This window comes from Montipora foliosa, chromosome 12 (genome assembly GCF_036669935.1).
Source record: "Montipora foliosa isolate CH-2021 chromosome 12, ASM3666993v2, whole genome shotgun sequence".
Lineage (NCBI taxonomy): Eukaryota > Metazoa > Cnidaria > Anthozoa > Scleractinia > Acroporidae > Montipora > Montipora foliosa.
The window spans coordinates 18166565-18177315 of NC_090880.1; positions in this window are offsets into that span (position 1 = coordinate 18166565).

The window sequence follows — 10751 nt, forward strand, 5'->3', positions numbered from 1 at the left end:
CGAGGATTTTAAATGGCCGTGCGGTGATACTAAATTTCTGTTCGAGTGTTGAAAAAATATTTCATGAGTGAGCGCGTTTATTATATAAACATCTATGAAATACCAAATCATTCACTTTAACGTTTTGTAGTCCTTACGAAGTACGACGGCGCGATTTATTACGTAATCATAACAATGGTGATCTTTTCACGTGTTAAGATATATATGTTATTTGCCAGCTGGGAGGTCCGTATACCGAAAACTGTCGAGCTTTTTCAAGACCGAGGTCACAGTTTTTCACAATACGGACCGACCGTTAGCTGGTAAATAACTTATTTCATTTTTCCTCTCTCTCTCTCTCTCTACCTCTCTGAAATCACCTTTTTAATTGTTGACTCGCACCGCGCTTGACAGCGAATGCAGTATTGAAGAGACTTACAAACTGAACGTTGTGTAGTGAAAAACACTAGGAAGAAGTAATCGTTTAGATCCTGAAATGCTGGGTAGCGCAACGTAACACATTAAAAACAATTATTTATTATACCTCGATATAGCGAAGATTTTGGTTGTTTTTCCGCAGATTCGTTATTTCGAAGTTTTCGATATAACGTTTGAAATAACGAACCAATTTCCCCAGTCCCTTGGCACTTCGTTAAATCGAGGTTTCATTGTGATTTGAAAAATTTTAAGACAAGATACAAAATGCTCGATTTAAATGGCCCACTTTTCATTAAAAACATGTGGCCGTTTGGAAAAGTTCACAAGAAACGGCAAAGTGCTTTTGAAAGGAATCAGGAAGTAAATTAAAGTGTTTATTTTCGTATCAGAGAAACAAAGGAACAAATTTTCGTTGCTAAGGCAACATATATTCAATAATTACTGACTTGTCATCAAAGAGATGTAGTGTTTTAATACTTTATTGTTTTGAAGCTTTCATTGTTAATAAGGAGTTTACATAGTGGTTGACAGATGGTACGAAATATTTTGTAAAAGTGATATTTACTGCGTCAGTCAAAGTTAGGCAGCGTTTACACGAACGCGGTTTCACATTGACACGGTTTCGTGACTTCGAAACCGCGTCAAAATTGATGCGGTTTGGAAGTGTTTACAAGGAACCATTTTCACCAGAAAATTCAAGTCATGATGGTGTAAGCGAGCACTGCAATACGTGCTACATTCACTATTTGAATTGAACAATGCAAATTTCGCGCCAAAATAGTAACCGTATTCAAATCGATGCACTTTCGATGTTTACACGACAGAACCCGCTTCGTTTTGAAAACACTCCTTTTTTTGGCAGCCGTTTGAAAACGACACGCTTTCGGCAACAGTGTCGATCGGTGTCGTGTAAACGGAAGGTGTAACCGCTTCGAAAACGATGCTGTTGCAAATGAAACCGCGTTCGTGTAAACGCTGCTTTAAGGAGATGAACAACATACAATTGCCGTGATGTTTTACAACAATAAATAATAATTACAAACATGGCCTGTGAGACAGTACCCTGGGTGCCAGAGGAATATTTTTTTTCAAGGTCGTAAAGAACTCTCAGATATTACAAATCAATGGTCAAGGACGAAAAAAAAACCTCTGGTCACACGACCCCAGAACCTCATTTTCATGCGTAGAGACAGTTCAGATTTCTCGTCAAACCAATATTGGCCGCCAAGCTGTGACTGCTTCCCACGGGACGAAATGAAGCGCATTATTAAACATTCCAAAAAATAGTGATTACACTGATGGCCATTCACCATTCACCTCAATAGCTTTTAACAATTTTGTTTACAAGCCTATCATCAGTTTTGGTCAAGCGTAGAAACAGAGTACATATATTTCCTCCTGGCCCTATTTTAAGGCATTTTTAAATTCATGAAATCCTTCTTTCCTATGTCAAAAGCATATTTAAATGAATCCCACAGCATAGTAGGGCAGGTGATACTTCAGGCAAGAAGCGTTCAGTGGCCTTTAATTAAAAATATTTATATCTACACAACATAATTTGCTTAGTTACCGAATTGGATGATGTTGTTGGTTGATCAGTCCATGTTGATGGCTGTCCATCCCCACTGTTGGAATTCCATTGAATTTAACTTAGAAAGCCGGACATGATGTCGATCTTTTCAACGTTTCTTTGCGAACTTGGCCAGCAGATAGGTAGCACGATGACGGCGATTTTCTGGGCGATCGAAACTGAGTTTTCCTGGGTTTCGGTCGGCTCTGTTGTGCATATTTGTTCGGGTTAAGCGAGAAGTCACGGTAAGTTAATCGAGGATTTGTATATTGTCAGTAATTCTAGCACTGCCTTTCTGAAGCGACGAGCCCTGTAACAGTAAACAATCGGATTAAACAACGAATTTAACTGGGACGCTATTCCTATCATTTTCAATCTCAATATTGCTTGGAAAGTGGGACAAATTTGTCGGATACTGCTCACTACAAAAGGTAAAATCATTGAGGCCAACAGTGACATGGTTATCAAGGCAGTCGTCTTGGAAACTCTGTCTTGGACTTTTGCTTGAACAAGAGCGGTCACTTGAGTTGTTGGGGCGGTCTTTTGCGTGCGTACGGTCAAGTAAATCGAAACCTAGCAGTGCATGATGCCAGTGAATGTGCTAACGGCAATGAATCTTCTGTAGATAATCGAAGGATTGATAAGTAGTGGTTTAATTGCCTTCAGATCCATTATAGTTCCTGGAACTGTTGTGATAACCGCTAATGTCCAACAGACTTTTGCTAGCCATTTGAGGCGAGGTTTGGTCTCAATTATTTTATCACAGCCGCGTACCTATCCCAGGCAACAGTTGCTAGGTGATAGAGAGACGAAAACAGCATGCGTTGGATTGACCGTATTCCGGAATAGGAATACTTGGAATAGAAGTTAGAAATCCATCGCTTTTACGGAGATTTCAAATAAAATTGTCAAACACCTGCTAAAAATGATATTTTAAACATATATTTATTATCTGTGTTGCTTCAAAACGCCTGACGTTCCGTTGTAAATCATCACTCCACTTGCAGTTCTTATTCCGGAATAGGGGCTATCGAACGCACCCTAAGTTAGTATTTATTACTTGTAGGACGCAGACTTGCTCCAATGAAATTTTTCCGGAAATAAGTAAGGCTGCGATCACCAAAATTGGGAACATCATAACAAAAGCATGTGGCTGTTCGGAAAAGTTCACAAGAAATGGCAAAATGCTTTTGAAAAGAATGAGGAAGCACATTAATTAAAACTTCCATTTTCATTTCGGAGAAACAAAGCAACGAATTTCGGTTGCTAAAGTAAAAAGTATTTAATTATTACTTACTTGTACCTCTACTGTGTTAATTAAAGTGTAATGAAATGACTCATATACAATTGGTGTGCTTTTGACAACAGTAAATAATTGCAAAAACGGCATGAATACCTATTAACATCCTCCAACACACGATATCACATAACAATGATAACTTAAGTTCCAACGCAACACAACTCTTCAAGACTGCCAACGGGTCGCCCTACACGCCTATATTGCAAAGAACTCCAGTTTCAGGCAAATAACTAATTCACATCAAAGAAGCCATTTTACAAATTGCCTTCGATGCCGTGTGTTCCTGAGACAAAGACTGTTCCGTTGACCAAAGACACCAAATGCGTAGGATCAGAATCGCATTTAAAGAAATTACGATTCCATCAATAAAAGGCCCTACAAATGTCTAAAATGAATAGAAAGATTACAAGAAACGACAGTAAAATTGACTACAAACTTTTATGACTGCCTCCGTATTTGGCAAACAGTTCACTTCTGGTTGGCAACTGGTCAGAAACGGGTTAACAAACAGTCAGATTAAATGAGTCAAAATCGACTCAAAAACGTACGCTTGTACACGACTTCGATTCAACTAAGGTAGCTTGGGCGAATAAGACGAAACGCTATTTGAAATTTAAGTGGAAACAGTTGTGGGTGGGTCATATAACATTAACTTTATTGACACAGTAAATATTACTTTTATTCAACAATCAACGAAAATATCTCCCGTCTTCTTCTTCAGTAACGACCTAATCCCCATTAAATACGAAAGCATCAAAACAAGTAATAATAACAGACGGCATTTCTCTGATCAAATGTAAGTAATTAGTGGATATGTCACAGTGTTATCAGGGGGTGGAAGCGGAGTAATGATTGACGGCTTAAAAAGGAAAACGAATGAGGAATATTTAGCGTTGGAACATTCGGAATAAAGAATTTTACGGTTTTTTTTATAGAATATAAACGAATACGGAAAAAAGAATATCGAAAATGAATAACTCGGAAAAAAAATGGCAGGAATTGCGAGTAAGTGAAATACAATTAATCCGCTTCCACCCCCGAATATTACTCAAGCAACCAAAATTTGTCCCTTTGTTTCTTTGATATGAAAATGAACGCTTTAATTTCCTTCCCTATCCTTTCAAAAGCTCTTGGCCACTTTTATTGAATTTTCCAAGCACCCATATGCTTTTGAATGAAGAGTGGGCAATTTAACTCGAGCATTTTGTGTGTCCTCATCAAATTGTCCAACTTCTATGATTTCTGTAATGATAAAAGTCTAAGTCAATTTAAGTCAGATGGAGATCGCATGTGAAAGGCAAGTATATTCTACCAAGTTTACGAGTAGATTACTGATTGGGCAGAAAATTCGTAAAATTAATAATGAATTCCAACAAAACGAGAGGAATCAACGAAAACGTTACGAATTCACATTCGTCTTCTTTTTGCTGGTAAGAATCGGACTTACCTTGGGATTCAAATCGTGATCAGCCGATATTTGCATGGAGTCTGGTAGCGATTGGAACGGTTCTACAGCCCATCATCGTGCTGTTGAACGTATCAGTAATAATAGTCGTGAAACGGAGGAAAGAATTGCAACAGAACTCTTACATTTTGCTCTCTAGTATGGCAATTGCCGACCTTCTGACAAGTGATGTTCCCAATTTTAGTGACTGAAGTCTTACTTATTTGCGGGCAAATTTCATTTAACAACAACAACAACCAACTTTATTTTACGAGGGTGAGCACGTAACAGCTAAGGCTGATAAACTCGTGGCCCTCCTACAATTAAATATAAATATATCTAAAACAGTCTAAAAAGGTATAATATAATAATATACAAATAAGTATAGAAAAATTAGTTTATCTTAAAATGTTCAGTGTTCTGGTACCTATCAGTAAAAAAACCAGTTAAAGCTTTACTTAAACTTAAAAGTGATGATCTCGACTTAATATCTCTTGGAAGGGAATTCCAAAATCTCGTGGTTGATACTGAAAATGAACGCCTTCCCTCTGTTTCCCTCTTAAAACGTGGACAAACTAAATTAAAATTCCCATGTCTGCTTTCCCTACTATGTACATCGGCATTTCTTGTTAATAAACTATTCATATAAGACGGGCTATCCCCAACCAGTCGTCTAAAAACATGCAAACATTTTATGATCTTCGCCTCATCATAAAAGGGAAGCCATCCTAACTTAGTGAATAGCGCAACACTATTGTCTCTAGTGTCTGCATTTAGTATTACACGGGCTGCACGTTTTTGTAACTTTAACACTTTAGTTAGGCTATCAATAGTGCAAGAGGTCCATATGCTTGAACCATAGAGCATTACTTGTTTGATCATTGAGTTATAGTACAGCATTCTTTGTTCGAGTGGCACGAAACATCTTATTTTCTTTAATACTGCTATACGTTGGGATATTTTTTTGCAAAGTTCCTCAATGTGATCGTCAAAATTTAATTTGTCATCAATGATAACCCCCAAAAGCTTTTGAGACTTAACTTATTCCAGCCTTTTTCCATTAATTTTGAGTAACAATTGGTCTTCTTCAATGTTTTTAGCAAGTCTTTTACCAGTAACCATCATACAATTAGTCTTACTTCCATTAAGGATCATCTTATTTTCATTTGACCATCTCACAACTTCATCCATATCCCTCTGAAGACTTGTAGATAGAGTGTCAGGTGCATTTCTAACGTCACTTGAGTAGCTCAACGTCGTATCATCAGCATAGATATCGACAACAGAGTGTCCAACTGCGGTCGGAAGGTCATTTGTGAAAACAAGAAATAGAGCGGCCCAAGAACAGATCCTTGAGGTACTCCTAGGTGAACAGGCTTGGACTGAGAAAGTGTTCCATCAATATTTACACATTGAGAACGTCCAGTTAAATAATTGCCATAAGTTTTAGACCTCTCTCACCAATGTCATAACCACGTAGCTTTGCTAGGAGTATGTCACGATTTATTAAATCAAATGCTTTCTTGTAATCTATGAAAACGAGCCCGGTTACTTTGTTTTCATCATGATCGAAAAAGAGCTGAACCACCAGACGTATCAACGCCGTTTCTGTTGAATGTGATTTCCTAAATCCAGACTGGAGTTTATGAAGCATGTCGTTGCTCTTTAAATCTTCGTTACGGTTACCTTACTTCCTTGTCCTTTAAAAATCGAAGTCACTTTAGAGATTTTCCATTTAGAAGGGAAAGTCGCAGTAACTATACAATGGTTGATCAGCCTACGCAAAGAGTTTGATATAGGGTTTGCCGCAATCCTTAAAAGCTTAGCACTGATCCCGTCATCTCCTGTAGCCTTGTGTGGTGGTATAGATACTAGGATCTCAGCGACTTTTTTATTAGTTATATATGGAATATTAAACGCGCTTTCACTTGATAAGCTGTTAGGATCAATCGATTCAGGATCAGGATCGCTGCCAAGATCATGCTCATGTAACAGATCTTTTGGCTGATTAACAAAAAAGTTATTCAATTCATTAGCAATGTCCAGTTTTTCTGTCAAAAACCCATCTCCTTCTTTAAGACGTTTGATGCAATCACGACTAGAGTCAGTACCATTAATTAGACACTTGATTAGGTTCCACAACTTTTTTGAATCGTGCTTATTTTCCCTCATCTTTTTATTGAAATAAGTCTCTTTAGTTGTCCTTATCAATTTTGATACTCGATTTCTTGCTTGTTTATACTTCAGCCAGTCATTGGCAGATTTGGTTTGCCTTGCGTTTCGCAGTAGCTTATCTCTTTGCTTTATTTCTTGGGATATTTCACTTGTGAACCATTTCGGTAGAAATTTCTTTTAACCCGTTTGTGTTTAAGTGGCAGATGTGTGTTTACGACATCTTCAAAGATTTTATACCATGCATCAAGGACATCATTAGAGTCTTCAAAGATGAAAGCAGAATCCCAAAGGGTATCTTTTCAAGGCATTATTCATTTGCCTTGTAGGTATATTCGTATGTTCTTTTCCATTTTTAGTCTCACCCTTAAATGTCCTTATTCCAACAATAGGAAGATGATCAGACAAACCGGATGATATTGTTCTGATGGTGTTCATTCGTTCAGGATGACTGCTCCAAATGTGATCTAAACAAGTGTCTGACAAAGGCCTGGTAATTGCGTTAACGAGCTGGACCAGATGCAAATCATAAAGTGTTTTTATAAGCGGGTGTTTCTTGAATTTAGTGGAGGTTAAGTAGTCGACATTAAAATCACCCAATAAAATAAAGCTGCTGCCCAAGTTCTTGGAAACATTTTTGTAATAATCTGAATGATATTTTTATACCCGCGTAACTCATGTAAATATTTCTATTCTTAAAGAAATGTGAATATTTTCGCTTTTATGTAATTTGATTATTCTGTTTTTTTAAAATATATTAAGGCAAAATAGCCCCGCATAGAGGAGTCGTGATATGTACTTATTGACTGAGTGGGAGGGCCGGACGGGAAAATATTTGGCCCGAGGTCATGGCGTACGGACCGAGCGCAGCGAGGTCCGTGCGCCATGACCGATCGAGGGCCAAATATTTTCCCGTCCGGCCGGACCTAACTCAGTCAATAAGCATTTTATCATATGACCACCGCGCTTTTCCTTTTTTTTTTTTTCGGGTAACAAAATTCGGAATGTTCACTTACGTCGCTCATTTTGACCGAAAAGTTGTTTTAGTTCGCATCTCGCGCGCGCTTTCATTGCAAAACTATTGAGAAAATCCCCGTATTAGGGCCGTACGCGATCCTAGCAAGGCCGGACGGCTTTTTCCGCCCCTGCTCGCGCCATCGCGTACGGCCCTCATACGGGCATTTTCTCAATAGTTTTGCAATGAAAGCGCGCGCGGGGCCATACGGGCCATATGATAATAAAGTGTGCGTATGTACGTTTGTATGTAAAGTGGATAAAAAGATGGCAAAAGCAGCAATAGTCACGTGATTTAGCCCCAAGTCGCAAAAAAAACGTTTTACTGAAAACACTGGCGAAAGCGAACTTCCTTACTTGACTATCTAACGAACGCCAGCATTGAGTGTTAATGCTGATTGGCCATTTTTGCAATCATTTATTGCTAAAAAAACACGGACATTTTAATAAGTGGTTCATAACATTAACTTTATTGAAACGGTAAATATTACTTTTATCAAACATTAAGCGAAAATATCTCTAATAAATATCTCTAATAAATACGAAAGCATCAAGACAATTAAGTAATAACAGGAGACGGCATTTCTCTGATCAGTCACTAATTATATGTTACTTCAGGAACCAAAATTTGTTCCGTTGTCTTTCCGAAACAAAATGAACGCTTTTAAATAATTTACTTCCTGATTCATTTAAAAAACTCTTGGCCATTTCCTTTGAATTTTTTCAAGCGGCCACATAATTTTTAGCGAAAAGTGGACAGTTTAAATCGAGCATTTTGTATTTTGCATTCAAGTTGTGCAACTTCGGTTCTGGTTTGATGAACGTAAGATCACAGAAAGTCTAATTTCTTATAAAAGCGGGAGGAGATCGCATGTCAAAAGGAGTTATATTCTGTTAACTGTACGATCGTTGCCGTGGTTTTACGCCAAGCATTCAATTACAATGAATCCCAACAAAACGAGAAGAATCTCTGAAAATCTTACAAATTTAAATTCCGCTTCTTTCTGCTGGGAAGAGTCAGACTTAAGTTTTTACTCAAACCAGCCGATATTTGCATGGATCCTGGTAGCTATTACAATGATTCCACAACTCATCATCGTGCTGTTGAACGCATCAGTGATAATAGTCGTGAGACGGAGGAAAGAACTGCAACAAAACTATTACATTTCGCTGTCTAGTATGGCAATTGCCGACCTTCTGACAGGTGTTATCATATTCCCAATTTTGGTGATTGAAGTTTTACTGATTTCCGGACAAATTTCATTTGAGCGAGTTTGCGTTCTACAAGCAATAATTTTAAACGCAGTGGCATGTATGCAGTTTTCATCTCTCTACCATCTGGCGACGGTTGCCTGGGATAGGAACGTGGCCGTAAGAAAATGGAAGGACTACAAAGTAATTGTGACCAAACGTCGTCTTAAATGCCTGGCAAAAATTTGTTGGACAGCAGCCGTTCTGACTACAGTTCCAGGAGCTATAATTACTATAAAGAAAATAGAATCAGTGGCTGTTTACCCCTTGATTATCTACAGAATTGTCATTGTCTTTACCACATTCACTGCCATCACATACTGCTACGTTTTGATATACTTGACACTGCGCAAGAGAACGACCACTCCAACAACTCAAGTGACCGCCCTTGTTCAAGCAAAACTCCAAGCCAGAGTTGCCAAAACAACTGCCTTGATAACCGTGTCACTTTTAGCATCGTTGATTTTACCTGGTGTAATGGGCAGTATCCGACTTATTTTCCCCGCTTCCCGTCAAATATTGACATTTACAATACGAGTAATAGCGTCCCAGTTAAATTCGTTGTTTAATCCGCTTGTTTACTGTTACAGGGATGGTCGCTTCAGAAAAGCAGTGCTAGAATTACTGAGAATTAAAACTCCTCGACTTATTTACCCTGAATATTCCCTTTACCAGCAGAAGAATGCACAACAAAGCCGAGCCAAACCCAAAGAAAATCGGTCGCGATCGCTCACAAAATCGCCATCGTGCTACCTATCTGCTGGCCGGGTCCGCAAAGAAATACTGAAAAGATCGACATCATGTCCTGGTTTCTTGCCTGGGTCAGAAACGTGGCCGTAAGAAATTGGAAGAACTACAAAGTAATTGTGACCAAACATCGTCTTAAATATCAGGCAAAGCCGAGCCAAACCCAAAGAAAATCGGTCGCGATCGCTCACAAAATCGCCATCGTGCTACCTATCTGCTGGCCGGGTCCGCAAAGAAATACTGAAAAGATCGACATCATGTCCTGGTTTCTTGCCTGGGTCAGAAACGTGGCCGTAAGAAATTGGAAGAACTACAAAGTAATTGTGACCAAACATCGTCTTAAATATCAGGCAAAAATTTGTTGGACAGCAGCGGTTCTGACAACAGTTCTATTAGCTATAATAAGCATCAAGAAAATAGAATCGGTTTTTGTTTACTACGGTATCTACAGAATTGGCATTGTCTTTACCGCATTCACTGCCATGACATACTGCTACGTTTTGATATACTTGACACTGCGGGAGCGAACGACCGCTCCAACAACTCAAGTGACCGCCCTTGTTCAAGCAAAACTCCAAGCCAGAGTTGCCAAGACTACTGCCTTGATAACCGTGTCACTTTTAGCATCGCATATTTTACCTGGTGTAATGGGCAGTATCCGACTTTTTTTCACCGCTTCCCGTGAAATTTTGAGATTGAAAATACGAGTAATAGCGTCCCAGTCAAATTCGTTATTTAATCCGCTTGTTTACTGTTACAGGGATGGTCGCTTTAGAAAAGCAGTGCTAGAATTACTGAGAATTAAAACTCCTCGACCAATTTACCCGGAATATTCG